The following is a 26892-nucleotide window of genomic DNA, read 5'->3' as shown; positions in this document are numbered from 1 at the left end:
ACGCAGCCGGGTTTTAGATCAACTCTAGTTAACATAGGGTAGTATGTGGGAGGCCAGCCAGGAGTGAGTTTGAATAGTCAAGTCGAGGTAACAAAGACATGGATGAGGGCTTCAGCAGCGGATTAACTGAGGCAAGGGCGGAGACGGGTAATGTTGCGGAGGTGGAAATAGGCGGTCTTAGTTATGCTGCGGATATGTGATTGAAAGCTCATTTCAGGGTCAAATATGACACCAAGGTTGTGAACAGTCTGGTTCAGCCTCAGACAGGAGTTGGGGAGCGGGATGAAGTCAGCGTCTAGGGAACAGAGTTTGTGGCGGGGACCGAAAACAATGGCTTCGGTTTTCCCAATATTAAATTGGAGAAAATTTCTGCTCATCCAGAATTGGATGTCGGACAAGCAGTCTGACAATTTAGAGACTGTGGAGGGGTCGAGAAAAGCGGTAGTGAGCTACAGTGGAGTTTCATCAGCGTACATGTGGAAACTGATGCTGTGTTTCCGGATGATGTCGCCAAAGGGCAACATGTAGATGAGAAATAGGAGGGAGCCAAAAATAGATCCTTGGGGGACACCAAAGGTAATGATGTGGGGGTGGGAAGAGAAGTCATTGCAGGTGATTCTCTGGCTACGATTAGATAGATAAGAATGGAACCAAGCAAGTGCATCCCACCCTGCTGGATGACAGTGGAGAGGCATTGGGGAAGAATAGAATGGTCAACCGTGTCAAAGGCTGCAGACAAGTCAAGAAGGACGAGGAGTGATAGTTTGCTTTTGTCAGTCATAAAGGATATCATTTGTGACTTTGATGAGAGCCATTTCGGTACTGTTGCAGGCGTGGAAACCAGATTGGAGGGATTCAAACATGGAGTTGTGGAAAAGTTGGGCATGGATTTGGGAGGCGACAACACGTTCAAGAAATTTGGAGAGGAAAGGGAGGTTGGAGATGTTTGCACGAGATGCGTGATGACGGCAGATTTGAGGGAGAGGTAGACAATATCCGAGGAGAGAGAAGCATTAACAATGTCAGCTAACATGGGAGCCAGAAACGGAAGTTAGGTGCTCAGCAGTTTGATGGTAATCGGGTCAAGGGAGCAGGAAGTGGGTCTCATGGACAGGATGAGCTTGGAAAGATTATGAGGGGAGATTGGAGAGAAACTGGAGAGAGAGATTCTCTTTCTAGAGAAACCCACAACGCACCTACAGAACAAATCTGACATAGTAGGTATATATTACCTGACATTTTCGTCCAATTAATTTGTTGTGGAAATCTTCAAATAAGCAATCATGAAATCAGTTTGTGTCAAATTTCAAATGTCAAATGCACATTGATTCATCACCTTATTCAGCCACACTATGAGAAATTATGGGCTAGACTTTCCATTGACATAGATATCGCTCCAAAATGGGCGCTTTTTCCGGCATTAGTGGTTTCATTATTTTTCGGGATCGCTGGAATATCGTCCATTTTAAAAACTGCTAGTTTCACTTTTTAAATTTGGGCAATAGCCATAGCGATGTGAAATGGGGATAGTGATTTATTCCGTTGTACAAGGCCGGCATCCATAGCAACGGCCGTTCTGCACATGCAACTTTTTTTTTTAAGCTGATTAACTTTTCCCATGATTCATGAGGTCAAGGGTCATCTGCGCATATGCAGAAGAAGAGAGAGAGAGAAAAAGGAGAGAGAGAAAAAGAGAGAGAGAGAGAGAAACAGGGAGAGGGGAGAGAAAAAGGAGAGAAAAAGAGGGAGAGGGAGAGAAAAAGAGGGAGGGGGAGAGAGAAAAAGAGGGGGGGAGAAGCAGAGAAAGAAGTTGTGTGAGAAGCAGATTAAAAAGTATCAAATAGATTGTGGAGTTGGGAGTGAGTGATGTTGGCGAGGTGGGTGAAAGGAGTGATATGGCAGAGATTGGTTGGAGAAGGCGAGCGAAGAGATTTTTGGAAGAAGCAAATGCTGCCCTGATCCATGAGGTGGACACTCGCTGGGCCCAATTAAACCGGGGTGGTCGTGGTCATGGTCGTGGTCGTGGTCATGGTCGTGGTCGTGGCCCCGCCCCGCTCCCACGTGCATACCAGAGGATATGGGCAGAGATTGCCAAAGTAGTTTCATCGGCGGCCCCTGATGTCTGAGAGCCAAACCACTGCCGCAAGCACTGGAACGACCTGATTGGGTCTGGATGAGTAAATATTAAATTAATAATCGTAATGATGCAATGACTCATTAATTCAAATGTAGAGATCTGCCGGATTGTAATTAAGCTGGTAATCTTAGTGTCATGCGTTAGTTCCTAACCATGATCTTATTAAATTTATTCTCAGACCGTAGATATAACCATGCATTCAATTGCGTACAAAGCATATTAGCATATAACGTTAACGATGAATAGCATGGACTATCTGTGTGTTGTGTAATAGTAATAGTATCTAGTAATATCTGTAATAGTACCTAGGCAAAGAGCTTATGCTATGCTCTTGTCACCTTTGCAGAGGAAGATTTCCAAAAACAGAGCCGAGCAGAGGCGGACCGGAGGACCTGCAGAACTGTGCCAGCTCACAGGCCTGGAGAAGTGGGCCTTGGCACTAGTGGGTGTGCATAATCATTCGGCCACTCATGGTGGTGCTGAACCCGTTGTTGCACCATGTGAGTAATGTATAAACCATTGGTGATTTAAAGTATAATAGGTGATTGATGTAATGTTGTGTAATTAATGATGGGATCATGAAATATCATTGTAATGCCATGCAGACTCTGTACTATCATGGTGTTAATTACATGTGACATCTGTCAGTGATATTTCTAGCAGTAGTCTTGCTCCTTGTACAGATGCCTGCGTAGAGTAAGCATTCTAATGTCACCCTGGCCTCCCCTTCTCTTCTACTAACCTCATTTATGTTTTCTAGGTCCTCAGGAGGCGTTGAGGCAAGAGATTCACCACTCCTTGTGCAGGTCTTGTTGTCCACCGAGGACACCAGCGAGGAGGCGGATGATGAGCCTCAAGCAGGCTGTTCCAATGTTCCTACGGCCATGTCTTCCTCCACTGAGGAAACAGCGGGGTCAAACCCTTTGCAGCAGTGCACCCAGAGTGGTTCAATGCCTATGCCAGTCCTGCAGAGGTTGGTTCGGCGAGGTAGGATTGCTCATAGACAGGCAAATGTTAACCTGGGCATGGTTGAACTGTTAAGGACAAGTGTCATAGAAAGTTAGAAACATAGAAAATAGGTGCAGGAGTAGGCCATTCGGGCCTTCGAGCCTGCACCACCATTCAATGAGTTCATGGCTGAACATGCAACTTCAGTACCTCATTCCTGCTTTCTCACCATACCCCTTGATCCCCTTAGTAGTAAGGACGACATCTAACTCCTTTTTGAATATATTTAGTGAATTGGTCTCAACAACTTTCTGTGGTAGAGAATTCCACAGGTTCACCACTCTCTGGGTGAAGATGTTTCTCCTCATCTCGGTCCTAAATGGCTTACCCCTTATCCTTAGACTGTGACCCCTGGTTCTGGACTTCCCCAACATTGGGAACATTCTTCCTGCATCTAACCTGTCTAAACCCGTCAGAATTTTAAATGTTTCGAAGTGATACCCTCTCATTCTTCTGAACTCCAGTGAATACAAGCCCAGTTGATCCAGTCTTTCTTGATATGTCAGTCCCGTCACCCCGGGAATCAGTCTGGTGAACCTTCGCTGCACTCCCTCAATAGCAAGAATGTCCTTCCTCAAGTTAGGAGACCAAAACTGTACACAATACTCCAGATGTGGCCTCACCAAGGCCCTGTACAACTGTAGTAACACCTCCCTGCCCCTGTACTCAAATTCCCTCGCTATGAAGGCCAACATGCCATTTGCTTTCTTAACCGCCTGCTGTACCTGCATGCCAACCTTCAATGACTGATGTACCATGACTTCCAGGTCTCGTTGCACCTCCCCTTTTCCTAATCTGTCACCATTCAGATAATAGTCTGTCTCTCTGTTTTTACCACCAAAGTGGATAACCTCACATTTATCCACATTATACTTCATCTGCCATGCATTTGCCCACTCACCTAACCTATCCAAGTCGCTCTGCAGCCTCATAGCATCCTCCTCGCAGCTCACACTGCCACCCAACTTAGTGTCATCCGCAAATTTGGAGATACTACATTTAATCCCCTCGTCTAAATCATTAATGTACAGTGTAAACAGCTGGGGCCCCAGCACAGAACCTTGCGGTACCCCACTAGTCACTGCCTGCCATTCTGAAAAGTCCCCATTTACTCCTACTCTTTGCTTCCTGTCTGACAACCAGTTCTCAATCCATGTCAGCACACTACCCCCAATCCCATGTGCTTTAACTTTGCACATTAATCTCTTGTGTGGGACCTTGTCAAAAGCCTTCTGAAAGTCCAAATACACCCCATCAATTGGTTCTCCCTTATCCACTCTACTGGAAACATCCTCAAAAAATTCCAGAAGATTTGTCAAGCATGATTTCCCTTTCACAAATCCATGCTGACTTGGACCTATCATGTCACCTCTTTCCAAATGCGCTGATATGACATCCTTAATAATTGATTCCATCATTTTACCCACTACCGATGTCAGGCTGACCGGTCTATAATTCCCTGTTTTCTCTCTCCCTCCTTTTTTAAAAAGTGGGGTTACATTGGCTACCCTCCACTCCAAAGGAACTGATCCAGAGTCTATGGAATGTTGGAAAATGACTGTCAATGCATCCGCTATTTCCAAGGCCGCCTCCTTAAGTACTCTGGGATGCAGTCCATCAGGAACTGGGAATTTATCGGCCTTCAATCCCATCAATTTCCCCAACATAATTACCCCACTAATAAGGATTTCCCTCAGTTCCTCCTTCTTACTAGACCCTCTGACCCCTTTTATATCTGGGACCCCTTTTATATCTGGAAGGTTGTTTGTGTCCTCCTTAGTGAATACCGAACCAAAGTACTTGTTCAATTGGTCTGTCATTTCTTTGTTCCCCGTTATGACTTCCCCTGATTCTGACTGCAGGGGACCTATGTTTGTCTTTACTAACTTTTTTCTCTTTACATATCTATAGAAGCTTTTGCAGTCCGTCTTAATGTTCCCTGCAAGCTTCCTCTTGTACTCTATTTTCTCTGCCCTAATCAAACCCTTTGTCCTCCTCTGCTGAGTTCTAAATTTCTCCCAGTCCCCGGGTTCGCTGCTATTTCTGGCCAATTTGTATGCCACTTCCTTGGCTTTAATACTATCCCTGATTTCCCTTGATAGCCACGGTTGAGCCACCTTCCCTTTTTTATTTTTACGCCAGACAGAGATGTACAATTGTTGTAGTTCATCCATGCGGTCTCTAAACGTCTGCCATTGCCCATCCACTGTCAACCCCTCAAGTATCATTCGCCAATCTATCCTAGCCAATTCACACCTCATACCTTCAAAGTAACCCTTCTTTAAGTTCTGGACCATGGTCTCTGAATTAACTGTTTCATTCTCCATCCTAATGTAGAATTCCACCATATTATGGTCACTCTTCCTCAAGGGGCCTCGCACAACGAGATTGCTAATTAATCCTCCCTCATTACACAACACCCAGTCTAAGATGGCCACCCCCCTAGTTGGTTCCTCGACATATTGGTCTAGAAAACCATCCCTTATGCACTCCAGAAAATCCTCCTCCACCGTATTGCTTCCAGTTTGGTTAGCCCAATCTGTATGCATATTAAAGTCACCCTTGATAACTGCAGCACCTTTATTGCATGCACCCCTAATTTCCTGTTTGATGCCCTCCCCAACATCACTACTACTGTTTGTAGGTCTGTACACAACTCCCATTAACGTTTTTTGCCCTTTGGTGTTCTGCAGCTCTACCCATATAGATTCTACATCATCCAAGCTAATGTCCTTCCTAACTATTGCATTAATTTCCTCTTTAACCAGCAATGCTACCCAACCTCCTTTTCCTTTTATTCTATCCTTCCTGAATGTTGAATATCCTTGGATGTTGAGTTCCCAGCCCTGAAGCCACGTCTCTGTAATCCCAATCACATCATATCTGTTAACATCTATTTGCACAGTTAATTCATCCACCTTATTACAGATACTCATTGCATTAAGACACAAAGCCTTCAGGCTTGTTTTTTTAACAGCCTTTGTCCTTTTAGAATTATGATGTAGTGTGGCCCTTTTTGTTTCTTGCATTTGTTTACTCGGCCTTCCACTGTTGCTTTTCACCTTTCTACCATCTGTTTCTGACTCCATATTACTTCGCCCTGTCTCGCTGCATAGGTTCCCATCCCCCTGCCATATTAGTTTAAACTCTCCCGAACTGCATAAGCAAATGTTACCCCGAGGACACCATTTCCAGTCCTGCCCAAGTGCAAACCGTCCCTTTTGTACAGGTCCCACTTCCCCTCGAACTGGTTCCAATGTTCCAGGAATTTGAATCCCTCCCTCTTGCATCACTGCTCAAGCCACATATTTATTCTAACTATCCTGCTCCCTCTACTCTGATTAGCACGTGGCACTGGTAGCAATCCAGAGATTACTACCTTTGAGGTCCTATTTTTTAATTTAACTCCTCGCTCCCTAAATTCAGCTTGTAGGACCTCTTCCCACTTCTTACCTATATCGTTGGTACCGACATGTACCACGACAACTGGCTGTTCACCCTCCCTCTCCAGAATGCTCTGCAGCCGCTCCGAGACATCCTTGACCCTTGCATGAGGGAGGCAACATACCATCCTGGAGTCTCGGTTGCGGCTGCAGAACCTCCTATCTATTCCCCTTACAATAGAGTCCCCTATCACTATAGCTCTCCCACTCTTTTTTCCACCCTTCTGTGCAGCAGAGCCACCCATGGTGCCATGAACCTGGCTGCTGGTGCCTTCCCCTGGTAAGTCATCTCCTCCAACAGTATCCAAAATGGTATATCTGTTTTGGAGGGAGATGACCGCAGGGGACTCCTGCACTATCTTCCTGCTCTTGCCTTGTCTCTTGGTCACCCATTCACTATCTGTCCTAACCCTTACCTGCAGTGTGACCAACTCACTAAATGTGCTATCCACAACATTCTCAACATCGCACATGCTCCAGAGTGAGTCCATCCGCAGCTCCAGTGCCGTCATGCGGTCTGTCAGGAGCTGCAGCTGGACACACTTCCCGCACACATAGTAGTCATGGACACTGCAAGTGTCCCTGATTTTCCACATAGCACAGGGGGAGCATGACACGGGTCCGAGCTCTCCTGCCATGACTTAACCATTTAATGAATTTACTTACTAAAATTTACTTAAACACCAAACAGCTACTTTAGTAATTCGCTGCCAATTAAACCAATCTAAAAGTCAGTCTAAAAGAGAGTCTAAAAGACATTGGTCGAGAGCTCCTCCAGGCAATGGTGGATTGACCGTTCACATCACCGCACTGACTGCACGTATCTCAGAGGAGTTGCAGTGGATGGTTGCGGCAATGCGGAGAATGGCCAATTCCATCGATGCCATAGGGCAGGCAGTGGTCTCGGGATAAGGCACTGCACCCCAAGGTGCCGTACCGCCCTTGTCAACAGATGCGAGTCAGGAGGAAGCAGTTGGTTCTGACTCGGAAGACATTTATTTGGAAACGTCCTGTCCAGATTCTCCAACTTAAACAGCGACTCTGCCACCGTCAGCCCCCACACAGCAGCAACGCTTGAGGTGCCCTGCTATAAGGCGGCTTGGTATGAATGTGGATAGAGGCAAAGGTAAACGTGGCCACAAGTATGGGGAATGGTGGGGCGGGGGGGTGGGAGGGGGACAGCGGAGAGGAGGAGGAGAGGGATATTATTCTTGTTTTTGTATTTGTATTATTCACTGTTGGGGTTGTTGTTATTGTAAAATTTGTTGACTGTTGGGTGGGAGTTATATTTATAATTGTTATTGAAAGATTGTTGTGGTTATATATTACTGTTATTAAAAAAGTAATGGTGGGGGGTGTTTATATTTGTTATGTTTTTTTCCACTTTAGTTTGTTTAAAAATAATTAATGTTATAATTAAATATTTTTAGTTAACTTAACATTGTTGTGCAGTGTCTTCCAATAACAGAAAGGTTAAACATCAATATGAGGTTGGCAATCAATTGCGAGGCCAGGCAAGGATGAAATGTAACGTAACTATAACGGTCACCAACGTAACTTCACGCAAAGCATTCATTTATGAGCTGCTGATGCAACAGTCTTGCAGCTGCGTAATTACTACGAGGCATTTACTGCGGTCTAGGGTGGGATGGAGGAATGGCTTCAACGCCAGCCTGATTGTGCTCCTTGAGGTACTCGTCCTCCTCTTCCGCCTCCCCTCTCTCCTGAGGTGGACCAGCAGTCCCATCTGGCAATTCTTGTCCCGTCCTGATGGCCAAGTTATGCCACATGCAGCACACCACAATGAACTCAGTGACCTGCTCAGGGTGGTATTGTAAGTCGCCTCGAGTGGTCCAGGCATTGGAAGTGTTGCTTAAACATTCCAATTGTCTTTGACAATATTGCGCGTGGTTATATAGTTTTCATTGTAGTGCTTCTCCCGAAGCAAGCGCTCTACTTAGAACTCCTTCACGGCAAATGAGCCAGAGGTGGGTAGAGGAAACGTTACAGGGACACCCTCAGAGCCTCCCTGAAAAAGTGCAGCATCCCCACTAACACCTGGGAGTCCCTGGTCAAAGACCGCCCTAAGTGGAGGAAGTGCATCCGGGAGGATGCTGAGCACCTCGAGTCTCATCACCGAGAGCATGCAGAAATCAAGCGCAGGCAGCAGAAAGAGCATGCGGCAAACCAGTCCCCTCCACCCTTTCCCTCAACACCTGTGACAGCGACTGTGGTTCTCGTATTGGACTGTTCAGCCACCTAAGGACTCATTTTAAGAGTGGAAGCAAGTCTTCTTCGATTCCGAGGGACTGCCTATGATGATGATCCCGGCTTCCATCTGGGGCTTCTGCAGGGGAGGTCATGAGACAGCTGGCAAGGCCATATCCCCCAGCATCCAACCATGTGGCTGACTGTTAAACAGCTCAGAGACAGTGCTCTCACGCAAGATGTGCGCATCATGGATGCTCCCTGGAAATTTTGCATTTACTGCCATGATTATTTGCTTGTGGTTGACAACGAGTTGCACATTCAGGTAGTCAAATCCCTTCAGTTCCGAAACACCTCTGCATCCTGAAAAGGTGCTCAATAGGCGATGTGCGTACAGTCTATTGCTCCCTGCATCTTGGAGAAGTTTGCTGTTCGAGAAACCCAAAGCCCTCTCACTCTGTGCCTCCCTAGTCATAGGGAAATTTATAAAGTCCATCCTGTGAGCGTACAGGGCTTCAGTCACCTCTCGAATGCAGAAATCTGTGGCATGCTGAGAGATACCGCAAATATCGCCAGCTGAGGCCTGAAAGGAGCCCAATGCATAGAAGGAAAGTGCCACAGTAACCTTGACCTCAACGGGCAGTGTGGTAGGCTGCAGATCTCCCTTAATTAGCTGGCATATCTCACTGATGACCTCCTTTCGGAAACTCAGCTTCCTAAAGCACATGTTATCGGACAAGTCCAAGTATGATTGCTTATCCCTGTAATTGCGTCAGGTGTAAGGTCTCCTCCTCCTCAGCAGTCTGCCACCTCTGATTGAGCACATAATGCTCTTCAATAAACTTTCTCCCATCTCTAGTCTGCAACATGTGAGTAGTCATCAATACTGGCTGAGAAATTACAGGCCCTATTACTACAAATGCCTTATTATGTCTTCAAAATTATTAAATTGTCCTCTACAAACGCAATAGAAACTCAAAATTCACCACAATGTGATTAAATGATTTTAAAATCTCTTGACAATGACCTTAAAATCACTCACAAATTACTTCAATGCTCTCATGAACTTAAAGCTGCCCTTTATTAAAAGTACTCCGAATTACAACATGACGTCCATACCGCTGGATTAAGGTCAGGTGAGTGCAGCTTTCCTTGAGCGTCTTTTTGGGCGGTTTTTGGGCGAGATGCCGAAAGTAGCACTTGGCGATAATTTGGACGGAATTTGGGCGTTAGTTTCTGTCATGTATGTACTTTTGAGATCACTAGCCACTAGATGGCGTCACTGTTGGAGCCCACATGTGTGCAGCCCAAGTATAAAAGGCCAGCCATTTTGTCTATTCGTCATTTTGGGCCTTAATAAAGCAGAGCCAAGGTTATACTTCTTGGAGTTAAACAGTACTCAGTCTAACAGTTATTGCATTCACAACAGTTTCCATTATAAACAGTCTTCTGAGCGGTGCACAAGTGATGAGGTCAGATTTTATTAAAAAAATATGGGCGGGTGGTTCAGCTAATTCCCAGCGATAATTGCATGCCGAAAGTTACGCCGGCAATTAATGGCCGATAATTAGGCGTTAGTTCCATTTATAATCAAATATGGGCGGTAAACTTAATCTCAGCGGTTAAAATGGCGGTAAATGGGCGGATATATGACAAAAGTCTAGCCCAATATCTCACAGTTAGAAGTAAACAATTTTTTCTTCATTTTAAATAGTTCTGATTTAATTCCAATTAAATACGTAAAGGAAATGATAGGATGCGAAATCTAGGCTATAAATAGCTGCAGAAGATAGGAAACAGAAGCATGCCTTTTCACAGTTTTGGTGATGTAATGTTTTGCAGCAAAAATAAATGAAAACTATGCACGAACAGATGCTCTTTTAAGATAAGCAGAAAACCAAATCATTTTTATTCAGGCAAAACCAATTTGATTTATGGATAACATTTTCTGAAAAAGTGAGAAATGACTGTATTCTTCTAATGCTTGTGCCAGCTTAGCTCACTTAGTACACTTACCTCTGAAACAGATCATGAGTTCAAGCTGTAGTGCAGTGATTACGTTGCTGGACTAGTAATCCAGAGAAAGCAAGTTCAAATCCTGTCATGGCAGTTTGAGAATTTGAATTTGGTTGGAAAAGAAACTGAAAATAAAAAACTAGTCTCAGTAAAAGTGACCATGAACATAAAAACCCAACTGGTTCACTAATGTCACTGAAGGAAGATTGCTGACCTTACCCTGGCCGATCTAGGACTAGACCAAGGTCTAGCTCTGTCAACAGCCACCACACGTTAAAAAAATCCACACACAGGCACCTTCCACCCTTGATGTAGTTCCGGTTCTTCTTTCGAAACACCTGTGAACTCATCCTTTTTTTGGCGTGGAAGCAAGCCATCCTCATTTCGAGGGACTGCCTATGATGATGACAGTCCCCACCAATGTGGTTTACTGCCCTTTGAAGTTGGCTAGCGAGCCACTCAGTTGTAAAACAGGGGATACTAGGGACAGGCAATAAACAAACAGTCAGCTTGCCAGTGACATCCCAGGAATTAATTTTTAAAAATCCAGGACAGGCTGGACCAGTAGGTCTTTTCCTGTCTGCCTGCCTGCCATACGTTAGACCACATAAGGTGAATCAGTGGGGGAGCACTATATTGTTAGAGATGCCATCTTTCAGACAAGACAAACTGAAGTGTTATTTGCTTGTTCAGGTGGATGTATAAAGTCCCGTACAGTACTCACGGAAGAGCACCAAGTGTCCAGGGCCCTCAAACAACACCAAAAACAGGTTAACTTGTCGTTCAACTCATATTCTGGTTTTGGAACCATTTGGCAAATGGGTTACTGTATTTGCCTGCATACCACTTCAAAAGTAATTCATTGGCTGTGAAGTGTTCTGGGACATTCAGATGACAAATGCTATATAAATGGAAATTCTTTCTAAACAAAAAAAACACCCGTCTCACAAAAAACAGTCTCACCCCGCTACAATTTTTTCCCTTTCTCTCCCCCTCTTCGCCTGCCCCTCACCCCATGTCTTCCAGTCTGCTACCTTTTCCTAGTTAGGAGAATAGGACAATTCAACCTTCGTTCATCTCAATGGTCCCCATCAATGCAGACCTTTAGTTGTTTTCCCATAAGACATGTTTATATAAACAAGGAAATGGCAAGCCCTGTAGCTTAAGAAGTTGGAACAGCAGCACAAAATGCTCGACAGGTCAATCAGAATCTGAAAGGGTAAAAACACGTTTAAAAAAAGGGCTGAATTTTCAGCTTTTTGTGTTTTCGCCCGTTTTCGGATGTAACTTGCGGCAGTTTTAAAACTTCAGTACCAGATTAGCTTTAGCGCCGGAGCAACTTTCGCCAAATGAAAGTTCACGAGGAGCGTTAGCGCCCACTCCGGCGTTGCACCACACAATTTGTGCGCCGGAGCCAAAAGTTCCGGCACTAAAAAAAAGGGCGTTCTACACATGCGCAATTTCTTTTTTGTTTTTCTTCTCGTGCTTCTGGTCTGTTGTCCGATCGCAAAGGCTTATGCACAGGCGTAGTATACCCAGAGCTGTATCAGCCATTTTAAATTTGGATTATCATAATGGAGGGTGAGGAATCCAGGAGGCTAATGAAACTCTAGTGGGGCCTGTGGAGAGAAGATGGCAGGAGTTATATCGAAGGGGTGGATCAAGACCAATACCATCCATTTTCAAGTGCATTTGGAGAGAAATCGCTGAGGAGGTCTCTGTCATGTATCTCACACTACTGTATATAACTGTATCTTACCATGCTATACATGACTATAACTAGATATGACCTGTAACCACAAGCATACTTTACCACCAGGGGTGCACTTGCAGGAGACACTGCATACCTGTTCCACACAGGTATATAAAGGCAGGTCTCAGGCAAGTGCGGCACTCGAGAGCTGTGAAATAAAGGTGCAGGTCCAGAGTGACCTTGACTTCAGCATGTGCCTCATGTAAGTCTGTACTGCAGGGTCAGGACTTTACAGTCTCTGCTTCAGACACGGTGGCACACAGTGCAGAAAGAAGTTCAATGATCTTTCAAGGGTGATTAGTGTGAGTACAATTTTAATTCATGCACTTCTTAAGAACATAAGAATTTGGAGCAGGAGTAGGCCATTTGGCCCCTCGAGCCTGCTTCGCCATTTAATAAGATCATTGCTGATCTGATCTTGGGCTCAGCTCCACTTTCCTGCCCACTCCCCATAACTCTTCACTCTCTTATCGCTCAAAAATCTGTCTGATTCCGTCTTAAATATATTCAATGATTGAGCCTCCACAGCTCTTTGGGGCAGAGAATTCCACAGATTTACGACTCTATGAGAGAAGAAATTCCTCTTCATCTCAGTTCTAAATGGGTGACCCCCTTATTCAGAAACTATGTCCCCAAGTTCTAGATTCCCCCATGAATGGAAAATCCTCTTTGCATCTACATTGTCGAACCCCCTCAATATTTTATATGTTTCAATAAAATCACCTCTCATTCTTCTAAACTCCAATGAGTATAGGCCCAACCTGCTCATCCCTTCTTCATACATTAACCCTTTCATCTCCAGAATCAACCGAGTGAACCTTCTCTGAACTGCCTCCAATGCAAGTATATCCTTCCATAAATAAGGAGACCAAAACTGCATGCAGTACTCTAGGTGTGGCCTCACCAATACCCTGTACAGTTGTAGCAGGACTTCCCTGCTTTTATACTCCATCGCCCTTGCAATAAAGGCCAACATTCCATTTGCCTTCCTGATTACTTGCTGTACCTGCATACTAATGTTGTGTTTCATGCACAAGGACCCCAGGTCCCTCTGTACTGTAGCATTTTGTTCTTTATCTCCATTTAAATACTAATTTGCTTTTTTATTTTTCCTGCCAAAATGGATAACCTCACACTTTCTCACATTATACACCATCTGCCAAATATTTGCCCACTCACTTAACCTGTCTATATCCCTTTGCAGATCTTGTGTCCTCCTCACAATTTGCTTTCCCACCCATCTTTGTATCATCAGCAAACTTGGCTACATTACACTCGGTCCCTTCATCCAGGTCATTAATATAGATTGTAAATAATTGAGGCCCCAGCACTGATCCTTGTGGTACCCCACGAGTTACCATTTGCTAACCAGAAAATGACACCTTTATCTGTTAGTTTTCAGTTAGCCAATCCACAATCCATGCCAATATATTACCCCCCCAATCCCATGAGCAGTAACCTTTTACGTGGCACCTTATTGAATGCTTTCTGGAAATCCAAATACACCACATCCACTGGTTCCCCCTTATCCACCCTGCTGGTTACTTCCTCAAAGAACTCTAGCAAATTTGTCAAACATGATTTCTCTTTCATAAAACCATGCTGACTCTGCTGGACTGTATTATGCTTTCCAAATGTCTTGCTACTGCTTCCTTAATAATGGATTCCAGCATTTTCCCAATGACCAGATGTTGGATAACTGGTCTATAGTTTCTTGCTTTCTGTCTGCCTCCTTTTTTAAAAAAATAGGGGCGTTACATTTATGGTTTTCCAATCTGCTGGGAACACCCCAGAATCCAGGGAATTTTGGTAGATTACAATCAATGCATCCACTATCTCTGCAGCCACTTCTTTTAAGACCCTAGGATGTAGGCCATCAGGTCCAGAGGACTTGTCCACCTTTAGTCCCATTATTTTACCGAGTCCATTTCTTTAGTGATAGTTTTAAGTACCTCCATCCCTATAGCTGCTTGATTACCTATTATTGGGATGTTTTTAGTGTCTTCGACTGTGAAGACCGATACAAAATATTTGCTCAAAGCCTCTGCCATTTCCCTGTTCCCCATTACTAATTCCCCAGTCTCATCCTCTTGAGAGACCAAAATTTGCTTTAGTTACTCTCTTCCTTTTTATGGCCCCAAGTTTCCACATGATTTGCTCCTGATTTTTAGGAGCAACTGGTGTAGAACGGAGTATCTTAGAAATCGGTATTCTCCACATTGAGTGTGCTCCAGTTCTAGTCAGTTAGGACAGTTTCACTTTTGAACAGAATTTTTTTTTCAAAAGGGGGCGTGTCCGGCCACTTACGCCTATTTTCAAAGTTTCCACAGTAAAAACTTACTCCAAACTAACTTAGAATGGAGTAAGTGAAGATTTTTGTACGCTGGAAAAAACCTTGTCTACACTTTAGAAAATCAGGCGTAGGTTACAAATTAGGCGTAGGGAACGAGGTGGGGGGGGGGGAAGGGGGGGAAGGGAAGTCATTAAATTGTACAATCAATTCTTAGTTATACTTATACAAATATTATACAAATAAAGCAGGGAATTATAGACCGGTCAGCCTGACCTCAGTAGTGGGTAAAATGATGGAATCAATTATTAAGGATGTCATAGCAGCGCATTTGGAAAATGGTGACATGATAGGTCCAAGTCAGCATGGATTTGTAAAAGGGAGATCATGCTTGACAAATCTTCTGGAATTTTTTGAGGATGTTTCCAATAAAGTGGACAAAGGAGTACCAGTTGATGTGGTATATTTGGACTTTCAGAAGGCTTTCGACAAGGTCCCACACAGGAGATTAATGTGCAAAGTTAAAGCACATGGGATTGGGGGTAGTGTGCTGACGTGGATTGAGAACTGGTTGTCAGACAGGAAGCAAAGAGTAGGAGTAAATGGGTACTTTTCGGAATGGCAGGCAGTGACTAGTGGGGTACCGCAGGGTTCTGTGCTGGGGCCCCAGCTGTTTACATTATACATTAATGATTTAGACGAAGGGATTAAATGTAGTATCTCCAAATTTGCGGATGACACTAAGTTGGGTGGCAGTGTGAGCTGCGAGGAGGATGCTATGAGGCTACAGAGTGACTTGGATAGGTTAGGTGAGTGGGCAAATGCGTGGCAGATGAAGTATAATGTGGATAAATGTGAGGTTATCCACTTTGGTGGTAAAAACAGAGAGACAGACTATTATCTGAATGGTGACAGATTAGGAAAAGGGAAGGTGCAACGAGACCTGGGTGTCATGGTACATCAGTCATTGAAGGTTGGCATGCAGGTACAGCAGGCGGTTAAGAAAGCAAATGGCATGTTGGCCTTCATAGCGAGGGGATTTGAGTACAGGGGCAGGGAGGTGTTGCTACAGTTGTACAGGGCCTTGGTGAGGCCACACCTGGAGTATTGTGTACAGTTTTGGTCTCCTAACTTGAGGAAGGACATACTTGCTGTTGAGGGAGTGCAGCGAAGATTCACCAGACTGATTCCCGGGATGGTGGGACTGACCTATCAAGAAAGACTGAATCAACTGGGCTTGTATTCACTGGAGTTCAGAAGAGTGAGAGGGGACCTCATAGAAACGTTTAAAATTCTGACGGGTTTGGACAGGTTGGATGCAGGAAGAATGTTCCCAATGTTGGGGAAGTCCAGAACCAGGGGTCACAGTCTAAGGATAAGGGGTAAGCCATTTAGGACCGAGATAAGGAGAAACTTCTTCACCCAGAGAGTGGTGAACCTGTGGAATTCTCTACCACGGGAAGTAGTTGAGGCCAATTCACTAAATATATTCAAAAGGGAGTTAGATGAAGTCCTTACTACTCGGGGGATCAAGGGGTATGGCGTGAAAGCAGGAAGTGGGTACTGAAGTTTCATGTTCAGCCATGAACTCGTTGAATGGCGGTGCAGGCTAGAAGGGCTGAATGGCCTGCTCCTGCACCTATTTTCTATGTCTATGTTTCTAAATCAAATCTGAATAAAAATGTATAAGCAAAGAAAATATTAAATAAACCATCTTCCTACCTGTGTGAAACAGCAGCAGCTGCTGTGCTTGAGGCAGGCCTTTCATGTTGGAGACAGGCAGCGGTGTGGCGTCAGTGTCTCGTCTCGACGGCAGCGGCAGGCAGCAAGCAGCCTTCGAGCTGAGCTGCGGTGCTTGAGGCAGGCCTTCATTTCCCGCGAAGATGCAGCACCCGGACAGACTTGAGGCCATTCGGCCATGGGATTGCAGCGGCGTCAGTGGCTGGCCGGGAGCCGAAGAATGAACACAGGACACACGCAGCTGCAGATTTAAAATTCTTTAGGCCGTTCGGCCACGCTTATGGGGCGGCGTCAGTGGCTCGAAGGCAGCCGAAGAATCAGGAGCGGACGTGAGGCCATTCGGCCATGGGATTGCAGCGGCGTCAGTGGCTGGCCGGGAGCCGAAGAAAGAACAGCAGCAGCCTTCGAGCTGTGAGGGGGACTGACTGAGGCCATTTGGACAGGGAGAGGCAGCCACATCGACATCTTTATATTTAAATTTGCAGAATGGGTGCTGCATTGTCAACACCACATATTATGCAATGGTTTGCTTCCTCATGCAAGAAATTCTTTGTTCTTGGTGGACGTTGATCCATTGCAAAGTTGAATTGGCACTTTTATTTCTCCAAACACACAGTCCTTAATTTGCAGGCACCGGTTCTGCAAGTTTAGCAGTGAAAAGCTGAACTCACTGATTTCAGCAGGTGATTTATTGAGCAGTGCTGCTAACAGCACTCCCTCACACACAGAAATATCAAGAAAATTAAAATACAAGTCTTTGCAGGGGTCCAAGAAACAAATCTTCACTTTTTCTGCAGTACTTTGAAAAATGGCCGAGTGCCAATGTTTACTTCAGACTGCGCATGCGCGAACGCTCCAACGCGCACGCGCAGGGTTGCCGGCACCAAGAAGCCTCATTTCAATTGTACCCGCCCCCTCCTACTTACAAAATCGGCGCGAGTGGTAGGCTCCGCCCCCTGTGCGCCGCGCCAAGCAGACATCGAATACTGAACTTTTTTCCGGCGCCGTTTTCGGCGCAAAAAACAGGCGCCCAGCTCTGAGGTGTGCCTTTTTCGCCGCGTGTGGAAACTTCGGGCCTATATACCTGTAGAAGCTCTTACTATCTGTTTTTATATTTCTTGCTAATTTACTCTCATACTCTATCTTCCCTCTCTTTATAATTTTTTTTAGTTGCCCTTTGCTGATTTTTTTTAAATTCCCAATCCTCTGGCCTCCCACTAATCTTGGCAACTTTATATGCCATTGTTTCCAATTTGATACCATCCTTTACTTCCTTAGTTAACCCGGATGGTTCTCCCTTCTCTTACAGCCTTTCCTTCTCACTAGAATATTTTTCGATGAGAGTGATGAAATATCTCCTTAAATGTCTGCCACTGTATCAGCCGTCTTACACTTTAATCTATTTTCTCAGTCCACTTTAGCCAACTACGCCTTCATACCTTTGTAATCACCTTTATTTAAGATCAGGACACTGGTTTGAGATGCAACTTTCTCACCCACAAACTGAATTTGAATTTCAACCATGTTATGGTTACTCTTTTCTAGAGGATCCTTTACTAGGAGATCATTTAATAATCCTGTCTCATTACACAGGACCAGATCCAAGATAGCCTGCTCCCTGGTTGGTTCCGCAATGTACTGTTCAAGGAAATCATCGCCAATACACTATGAACTCTTCCTCAAGGCTACCTTTTGTCCAATCAATATGAAGATGAAAATCGCCCATTATTATGGCTGTCCCTTTCTTACAAGCCTCCATTATTTCTTTATTTATACTTCGTCCAACATGTAGCTACTGTTAGGGGGCCTATTGACTATGCCCTCTAGTGACTCTTCCCCTTATTATTTCATATCTCCACCGAAACTGATTCCACATCTTGATCTTCTGAGCCAGTATCATTTCTCACTACTGCACTGATCTCATTCTTTATTACTAAAGCTACCCCACCTCTTTTTCCTTTCTGCCTAACCTTCCAAATGGTCAAATGCCCCTGAATATTCAGTTCTCAATTTTGGTCATCTTGCAACCATGTCTCTGTAATGGCTATCACGTCATTACTTCAATTAGAAATCTGACACACTATTTGTTCTCATGTTTTTGGAGCCTGTCAGCACCCTGTGGGTTGCCTCCTAAAATACATGACACATAGGTAGGCTTAGTTTGGCAACGTATTTGTCATGAATGATTTTTACACATTATTAAGATTGTTTTCTGAGATCTCATAAGATGTCTCCGCACTTCGATGTACAAAGAGCACTGTACTAAATTCAGACAATATACTATAAGTGCTTTGGTGGCTATCTGTGCCACAAAACCAGATGGATCCTCTTGTAACCATTCCCATTTTCATCTTTGCAGGCCAAGTCATCACATAATCGGTGCAAGCAGGCGCGGACAGGCGGTGGTCCGCCTCAGACTCTGCCACTCACCGACATCGAGGAGAGAGTGGCAGGCCTCATTAGTGTCTCAGGTTGGGCAACTGCCACTGGGGACGCTGACCCCCGCTCGGAAACTGAGGGAAAGTCTGGCACACTCCCTGGGCTGGGTTGGGGCAATGTCATGCAGTGTCTCTGGACTAGGGTTGGGGCAATGTCCTGCACACTCCCTGGGATAAGTTGGGGCAATGTCCTGCAGTGCCTCTGGACTAGATATAACGGAGTAGCAGCAGTCCTTCAAATGAGCCTATGCTATGTGACCTTCCTCATTTCACCCTGCCCCCTCCCCTGCTGCTAACCACTCGTCTGTTGCTTTCTACTTCCAGATGACCAGACACAGGCACCGTATCCCTCAAGGCGACACTCTACATCAGGCCATCATCTGGAGGAGGAGGAGGAGGAAGAAGAGGAGGACGAGATATCGATCAGCCGACTCCGGGTCAGATGCAATCCACCCCTATTTTACCATCGACACTCACCTCATCTGAGACGACGACGACGTGACTTTCCTGGGGTTTGAAAACTCAGGGAATGTCCAGGGAGAGCATCCAGGTCAGTCGTCGGCTGTTAATGTCTTGGGTAGGATTCCCATGAGCGTCGAGAGTTTCACAGCGACCATTACGGAGGTAGGGTCGCAGATTGTCGGAGCGAGATGTGATACCAATGAGGCCATCAGTGCCCACACAAGGCTGGTGGCCTCCAGCAGTGACAGTGGAGTCCCAGAGAGTGTGGCACGAACCCTGGCAGAATATGGCGCATCATAGGCACAAGCTCTGTTTCAGCTTAGGCAGGTGATGGTCCATTAACCCTCCCACCATACTTTCTGCGGTCCCCACTGTCACACCCAAACCAAAAACACCTGTAACTGGAAACGCCGGTGAAGAGGCTCGCCAGTCAGAAGCTGGGTCTTCCACGCCATGAGCTGGTCCAGTGCGTCCCCAGGCAGCATTCTTCATTGTCTCTCTCCCCAACACAGCAGCGCTCTGGCAATGTTGCTGCACGCCATCTTGGTACCACTTGGGTTAGGAGCAGCAAGCAAGGGAGGGGGATAAGGAGAAGTGGGTAAAAAGCCAGTGGTAAAAAAATAGTGGGGCAGGGTTTGCTGCATTATGTTGTTGATGCTGAATGCATGCTATGTTTCATGTTGCATTATTATGTTGTTGATAATGTTGTTGTTCATAGAATCATAGAAGTTTATAGCACGGAAGGAGGCCATTTCGGCCTATCGTGTCCATGCCGGCCAACAAGAGTCTATCCAGTCAAATCCCACTTTCCAGCTCGAGGTCCGTAACCCTGCAGATTACGGCACTTCAGGTGCACATCCAAGTACTTTTTAAATGTGGTGAGGGTTTCTGCCTCTACCATCCTTTCAGGCAGTGAGTTCCAGACACCCACAATCCTCTGCGTGAAGCCATTTCCCCTCAAATCCCGTCGAAACCTTCTACCAATTACTTTAAATTTATGCCTCCTGGTTGTTGACCCCACTGCTAAGGGAAATAGGCCCTTTCTATCCACTATATTCGGCCCCTCAATTTTATACACCTCAATAAGGTCTCCCTTTAGCTTCCTCTGTTGCAATGAAAACAAATCTAGCCTATCTAATCTGTCCTCATACCTTAGATTCTCCACTCCTGGCAACATCCTCATAAATCTCCTCTGTACCTGCAATCACGTCCTTCCTGTAATGCAGTTACCAGAACTGCACGCAGTACACTAGTTGTGGCTAAACCAGTGTTTTATACAGTTCAAGCATAACCCCCCTGCTCTTGTAATGTATGCCTCGGCTAATAAAGGCAAGCATTCCGTATGCCTTCTTAACCACCTTATCTACTTGGCCTGCTACTTTCAGGAATCTGTGGCCATGCACTTCCAGGTTCCTTTGTTCCTCTGCACTTCTCAGTATCCTACCATTTAAAGTGTGTCCCCTTGCCTAGTTAGCCCTCCACAAATGCATTACCTCACACTTATTTGGATTAAATTCCATTTGCCACTGTTCTGCCCACCTGACCAGTACATTGATATCTTCCTGCAGTCCGCAGCTTTCTTCTTCATTATCAACCACACAGCTGATTTTAGTATCATCTGCAAACTTCTTAATCATAACACATATATTCAAGTCTAGATCAGTGATGTATTTCACAAGAAGCAAGGGACCTAGTACTGAGCCCTGCGAAACCCCACAGGGAACAGTCGCAAAAACACCCATCAACCATTAACCTTTGCTTCCTGCCTCTGAGTCAATTTTGGATCCAACTTGCCACTTTGCCCTGGATCCCATGGGCTTTTACTTTTGTGACCAGTCTGCCATGTGGGACCTTATCAAAAGCTTTGCTAAAATCCATATACACTACATCATATGCTTTGCCTTCATCGACCCTCCTGGTTACCTCCTCGAAAAATTCAATCAAGTTAGTCAGACACGACCTTCCCTTAACAAATCCGTGCTGACTGTCCTTGATTAACCAGTGTCTTTCTAAGTGAAGATTTATCTTGTCCTTCAGGACTTTTTCCAATAATTTCCCCACCACTGAGGTTAGGCTGACTGGCCTATAATTACTCGGTCTGTCCTTTTCTCCCTTCTTAAACAAAGGTACCACAATAGCAGTCTTCCAGTCCTCTAGCATCACACCTGAAGCTAGAGACGATTAGAAAATGATGGTCAAAGCCTCTGCTATTTCCTCTTTTGCTTTGCTTAACAGCCTGCGATACATTTCATCCAGGCCTGGGACTTATCCACTTTCAAAGCTGCTAAACCCCTTAATACCTCCTCTCGCACTATGTTTATTTCATCTAATATTTCACACTTCTCCTCCTCGATAGTAGTGTCTGCATTGCCCCTCTCTTTTGTGAAAACAGATGCAAAGTATTAATTAAGAACATCTTCCACCTCCACACACAGTTTACCCTCATGTCTCCAATAGGCTCAACTCTTTCTTTAGTTATCCTCTTGCTCTTAATATATTTATAAAACATTTTTGGGTTTTCCTTGATTTTACTTGCCAAGAATTTTTCATGCTCTCTTTGCTTTCCTAATATCCTTTTTAATTTCACCTCTGGACTTTCTATACTCCTCTCGAGATTCTGCAGTATTTAGCCCTCGGTATCAGTCATAAGCCTCCCTTTTTTTGCTTTATCCTACCCTGTATGTCCTTCGACATCCAGGGAGCTCTAGATTTGTTAGTCCCACCCTTTTTCTTTAAGGGCACATATTTGGCCTGAACCCTCCGGATCTCCTCCTTGAATGCTTCCCACTGCTCTGACACTGATTGACCTTCAAGTAGCTGTTTCCAGTCCACTATGGCCAAATCACCTCTCAGCTTAGCAAAGTTGGCTTTTCCCCAATTTAGAACTTTTATTCATGGTCTATCCTTGTCTTTTTCCATAACTACCTTACATCTAACTGAATTATGATCACTTGCACCTAAATGCTCTCCCACTGATACCCCTTCCACCTGCCCAGCTTCATCCCCTAAAACGAAATCCAGAACTGCCCCTTCCCGTGTTGGGTTTGCTACATACTGGCTAAAAAAAGTTCTCTTGAATGCATTTTAGGAATTCCACAACCTCTATACCCTTCACAGTAATTTTGTCCCAGTTAATATTAGGATAGTTGAAATCCCCTAGTGTTGTTGATGAATGATCACACTGTTGGATGCAGCAAATATATGTTATTTTATTAAAGTTTCACAATTAAGTTTACAAAGTTGACAAAGTTTAATTAATTATTTTGTTCACCTTAACCATTCCTGTGTAGTGTCTCATTTGCAGAATAAAAGTGGGAATAGTGGGAAGAGAGTGGCTAGGCAATGGCCAAATGTGCCATTCACTCTTCAACTAAAGCATTCAATTATGAACTGCTGGCGTAAGGCTTTTGCAGCGACAAAATCTCCACAATGCCACCCCTGTGGTTGTGGTGAGGGTGGTATTGGCATGGGTTCCTCATCAGGCTCCTCTTCCTCCTCCCCCCCACCCCCCTCACTCTCTCCCTCTCCTGAGGTGGTCCTGCAATCTCCATCGGCAATTCCTGTCCCCTCATGATGGCTAACTTGTGTAGCATGCAGCACACCACAATTAACTCATACCTCCAGAGTAGTCCAGGCAACAAAAACACTGCTTGAGGACTCCAATTGTCTGTTCGACCATGTGGCTGCATGGCTGTCATTATTACGATGCTCAGCTTCTGTCTGAGGTTTCAGGAGGGGGGGGGGGGTGGTCATGAGCCAGGTGGCGAGGCCGTAACCTTTGTCCCTGAGCATCCAGCTCTGGCCTTGTGCCTGACGCTGGATCATGCATGAGACACTGCCCTCACGCAAGGTGAAAGCATCATGGATGCTCCCTGGATATTGGGCATTGACTACCATGCTGTGCTGAGTATGGTTGCAGATGATCTGTATGTTCAGTAAACCACTGGATTCTGTAAAGGTGCTAGCAGGACGATGTGCATACAATCAAGGGCACAGTGAACCTTGGGGAAGCCAGCAAATCGTCGAAAACTTACGGCCCTCTCATTTTGGGTCTCCTTGGTCATTGGGAAGTTTCTGAAATCCATCCTGCGTGCATACAGTGCAGTCTTCTTCTTAGGCGACTTAGGTGGTCCCTCGTATAGAGGATGACTTGCTTCCACACCAAAAAGCGATGAGTTCACAGGTGTTTCGATGAGGACCTGATATTCCAGGTCGTGAACTACATATTGAAGGGTGGAAGATGCCTGTGCATAGATTTTTGCACACCAGCCACTACACGGGCTTGACAGAGCTAGGTCTTGGTCCAGTGGCAAGGATTAACCAAGACGACTGGAGACTAGCTCTACTATAGTGCAATAGGTCACCTGGCAAGTGCAGCAATGTGTAGCGTGCTGCAAGATGAAGCATATGCCCCCCACTGATGCCTGAAAGGAGCCAGAGGCATAGAAGGCAAGTGCTACAGTCACCTTCACCTCGACGGGCAATGCAGTCCTGTTGCCGCTGGTAGGCTATAAGTCTGTCTTATGAACTGGCATATCTCTGACTACCTCTTTTCAGAAGCGCAGCCTTCTAATGCACTGCCTCAGAGAGCTGTAGGTATGAGCGATGTTCCCTGTAAAATCGTGGGGGGTAAGGCCTCCTCCCCATACGTTTGCAACCTCTTCGATTACTTTGAAAATGATCATCAATAAGCCTTCTTCCAGTTTGATGCTGTATAGCAGCCAGGATTACTGGCTCCTGACATAGCATGGTCCCCATCTTTTAAAGTGTCCTTAAAAATAAACTAGAAACTCACATAAACTTCACAATCAAAAGGATGCTGTAACGCAGTGTTCTTCTCCCAATGATTTTAATCACTCACAACTGCAACTTTCTCCTCCATTTTCAACATGGCGCCTTTAGTGCCTGGTGCGCCCTGGGTCTGACTGGCTTTTCTTGGCGGGTTCCCGGGCAGGTGCTAAATTGGGAAAAATGTACAAAAGTTCCACCCGGGGCGCTAGCGCAACGATGCACTATGATTTACATCATCCAAACAGTCAAAACAGCGGCAGCAACTAAGTTTTAGCGCCGCCGCAAAACCATTGGTGAAAGTTCTAGTGCGCCTCCTTTCACGCCCAAGAAATCATTTTTGTGCCCTGCCGAGGCACTAAATGGGGCGCAAATCAGCCAAAAGTCCAGCCTTTTAGGTGCACGCTTCACTTTAAATAAATAATTCACCTCGTGTCAGTTTCCTGCAAAAACAAAAATAAAAAAATACATTTTAATGTTTAAAAACCCTGCCCACTAAGATAAGTTTATTTTAAACCATAATTAAAAAACTTTTTTAAAAATTCGGAATTTTTTTTCTAAGACATTTATTAACTTAAATTTAACTCAATGTTAAATATCTGATTTTTTTCCCCGATGTTTTTTATTGATGTTGGAGGGAGTGGCGAGGGGGGGTTCTCAATCATAATAATGAGAACTCCTACTTACGGAGTTGCCATTATTATGAATGAGAAAATACTTTACCTGGATTGGCTGCCCAGTGCCATGTGACTCCAGCTCAATGGCCGTCCAGAGGCGCACGCGGTCCGATGCGCAGGTAGAGGAGACCTCAGGATCGGGATCTCTGGTGTGCGCAGCAGGAACAGGTAAGTGCGCATCTTTTCTCTAGAATTGAGCCGAACGCCCATGGGAAGAAACCACCGGGATTTCAGGGCCATTATCTTCCAAAATCTCTGTTCAAACACCAGTTATGTTACTGTATATATCTGACAACACCTAACATTCTGCAACAGCTTTTTTCTAAATATTTCTGGCACTAAAATGATCATATGTAAAGAATTCATAACAGCCAAGATCAAATTCGTTAAATCCTTCAATACTGGTTGATTCTTTATATTTTGGCTATTAGTTGAACAATAAAACATTTTATTCAACATATTCAGGTTCATTGTCTGAAAATAAATGGGATAAGGATTGCAAATATTAAAAAATCCTCCCATATAGATTTATTCTAATGCAAAGAATAATTGAAAATATAATTTTCAATGCTTGTTCCCTGAAAGGATAATGGAGCATTCTCAATAATAAATATGAATCTGCATCTCTCTCCTGATTAAGCATCTCATAATAAAACACAAATGTTGCAGTTGCCACGTTTTATCTTTATTAGAATAAGTGGGGATGCTTATTGCCTGGGACTGAACTCAATTACATCATCAATCATCTGATTTACATGGCTCTTAATTTCCTCTCACTGATCCATTGGACTGAATCTGGATTGCTAAATTACCAAGGGAAGGAAAGTGTTTTCCATTTTGATTGACTGAAAGATAGTCGTACTTCTTGCCCTGTCATTCTTTCCTTTGGCAAATACTTCAAATCAAATCAGAAAATGGAAAATGCAACTGTTCAGAGTAGGATTTAAAATTGCTTCAGTTAAATCTAAATCCAATTTTTGCCCAACATTCTCAAGTTGTGTTTCTCGCAGGAACATAAATTTTAACTTGGGGAATCTTTGGCCATTTGTCGAGTTCAGTGTCGAGGATGTTTAATGACCTGACTGAACTGAGGCACAAGACTCAACATTTACTTCTCTGATTTAAATCACCAGTGGAGACAACATTGAACAATGATCAGGACATTACGAACTGCACTTCCCAACAGACACTATTCATTCAACACCTAGACCAACCTTGAGCAAATGCAGAAGTTAGTAACACCATGATCACAAACTCATGGCAACATTCAGAGTGCAGGATGGAAGTAAAAAATAGTCTCATTTGATTTCTGAAAGGAAATGGATTTTCACAAACATAAATTTTGCCTTCTTTCAATTACAGGCTCCACTACACACCAGAATTTAATTAAGGCTGAGGTGACATCAATTGGTTGCTCAAACTGACTACTGTAAAAAAAAAGAACAGCCTATCACAGTCAAATCATGAATTATGTTCTTATTATTGTTTACAAATTAATACAAGGTTATTTAATAGCATAAAATATAAAAACAGATAGCAAGAGTTTCTATAGGTATATAAAAAAGGAAAAGGGTGGCTGAAGTAAATGTTGGTCCCTTCGAGGACGAGGCCGGGGAATTAGTAATGGGGAACATGGAGATAGCAGAAACTCTGCACAAATATTTTGTATCAGTCTTTACGGTAGAGGACACTCACAATATTCCAACAGTGGACAGTCAAGGGGCTATGGGGTTGGAGGCGGAACTTAACACAATCACAATCACTAAGGAGGTGGTATTCAGTAAGATAATGGGACTAAAGATAGATAAAATGCCTGGACCTGATGGCTTGTATCCTAGGGTCTTAAGAGAAGTAGCGGCAGGGATTGTGGATGCATTGGTTATAATTTACCAAAATTCCCTGGATTCTGGAGAGGTCCCAGCAGATTGGAAA

At 44.5% G+C, this 26892-nt stretch overlaps 1 long non-coding RNA gene across 1 annotated transcript in view; it reads right to left on the bottom strand.

Annotated features, from left to right (window-relative positions):
- Window positions 1–3011: 3011 nt before the first annotated feature.
- LOC139277074 (uncharacterized) overlaps window positions 3012–26892 on the bottom strand; it is a 52842-nt gene continuing 28961 nt past the window's right edge. The window contains exons 3-4 of the long non-coding RNA XR_011596033.1: window positions 10813–10937; window positions 3012–3171 (exon numbers count right to left, since the gene is read on the bottom strand). This is a non-coding gene — a long non-coding RNA (uncharacterized lncRNA). The remainder of the gene's footprint in view (window positions 3172–10812; window positions 10938–26892) is intronic.

This window comes from Pristiophorus japonicus, chromosome 12, assembly GCF_044704955.1.
Source record: "Pristiophorus japonicus isolate sPriJap1 chromosome 12, sPriJap1.hap1, whole genome shotgun sequence".
Classification (NCBI taxonomy): Eukaryota; Metazoa; Chordata; class Chondrichthyes; family Pristiophoridae; genus Pristiophorus; species Pristiophorus japonicus.
This window is presented reverse-complemented; position numbering and strand designations above follow the sequence as displayed.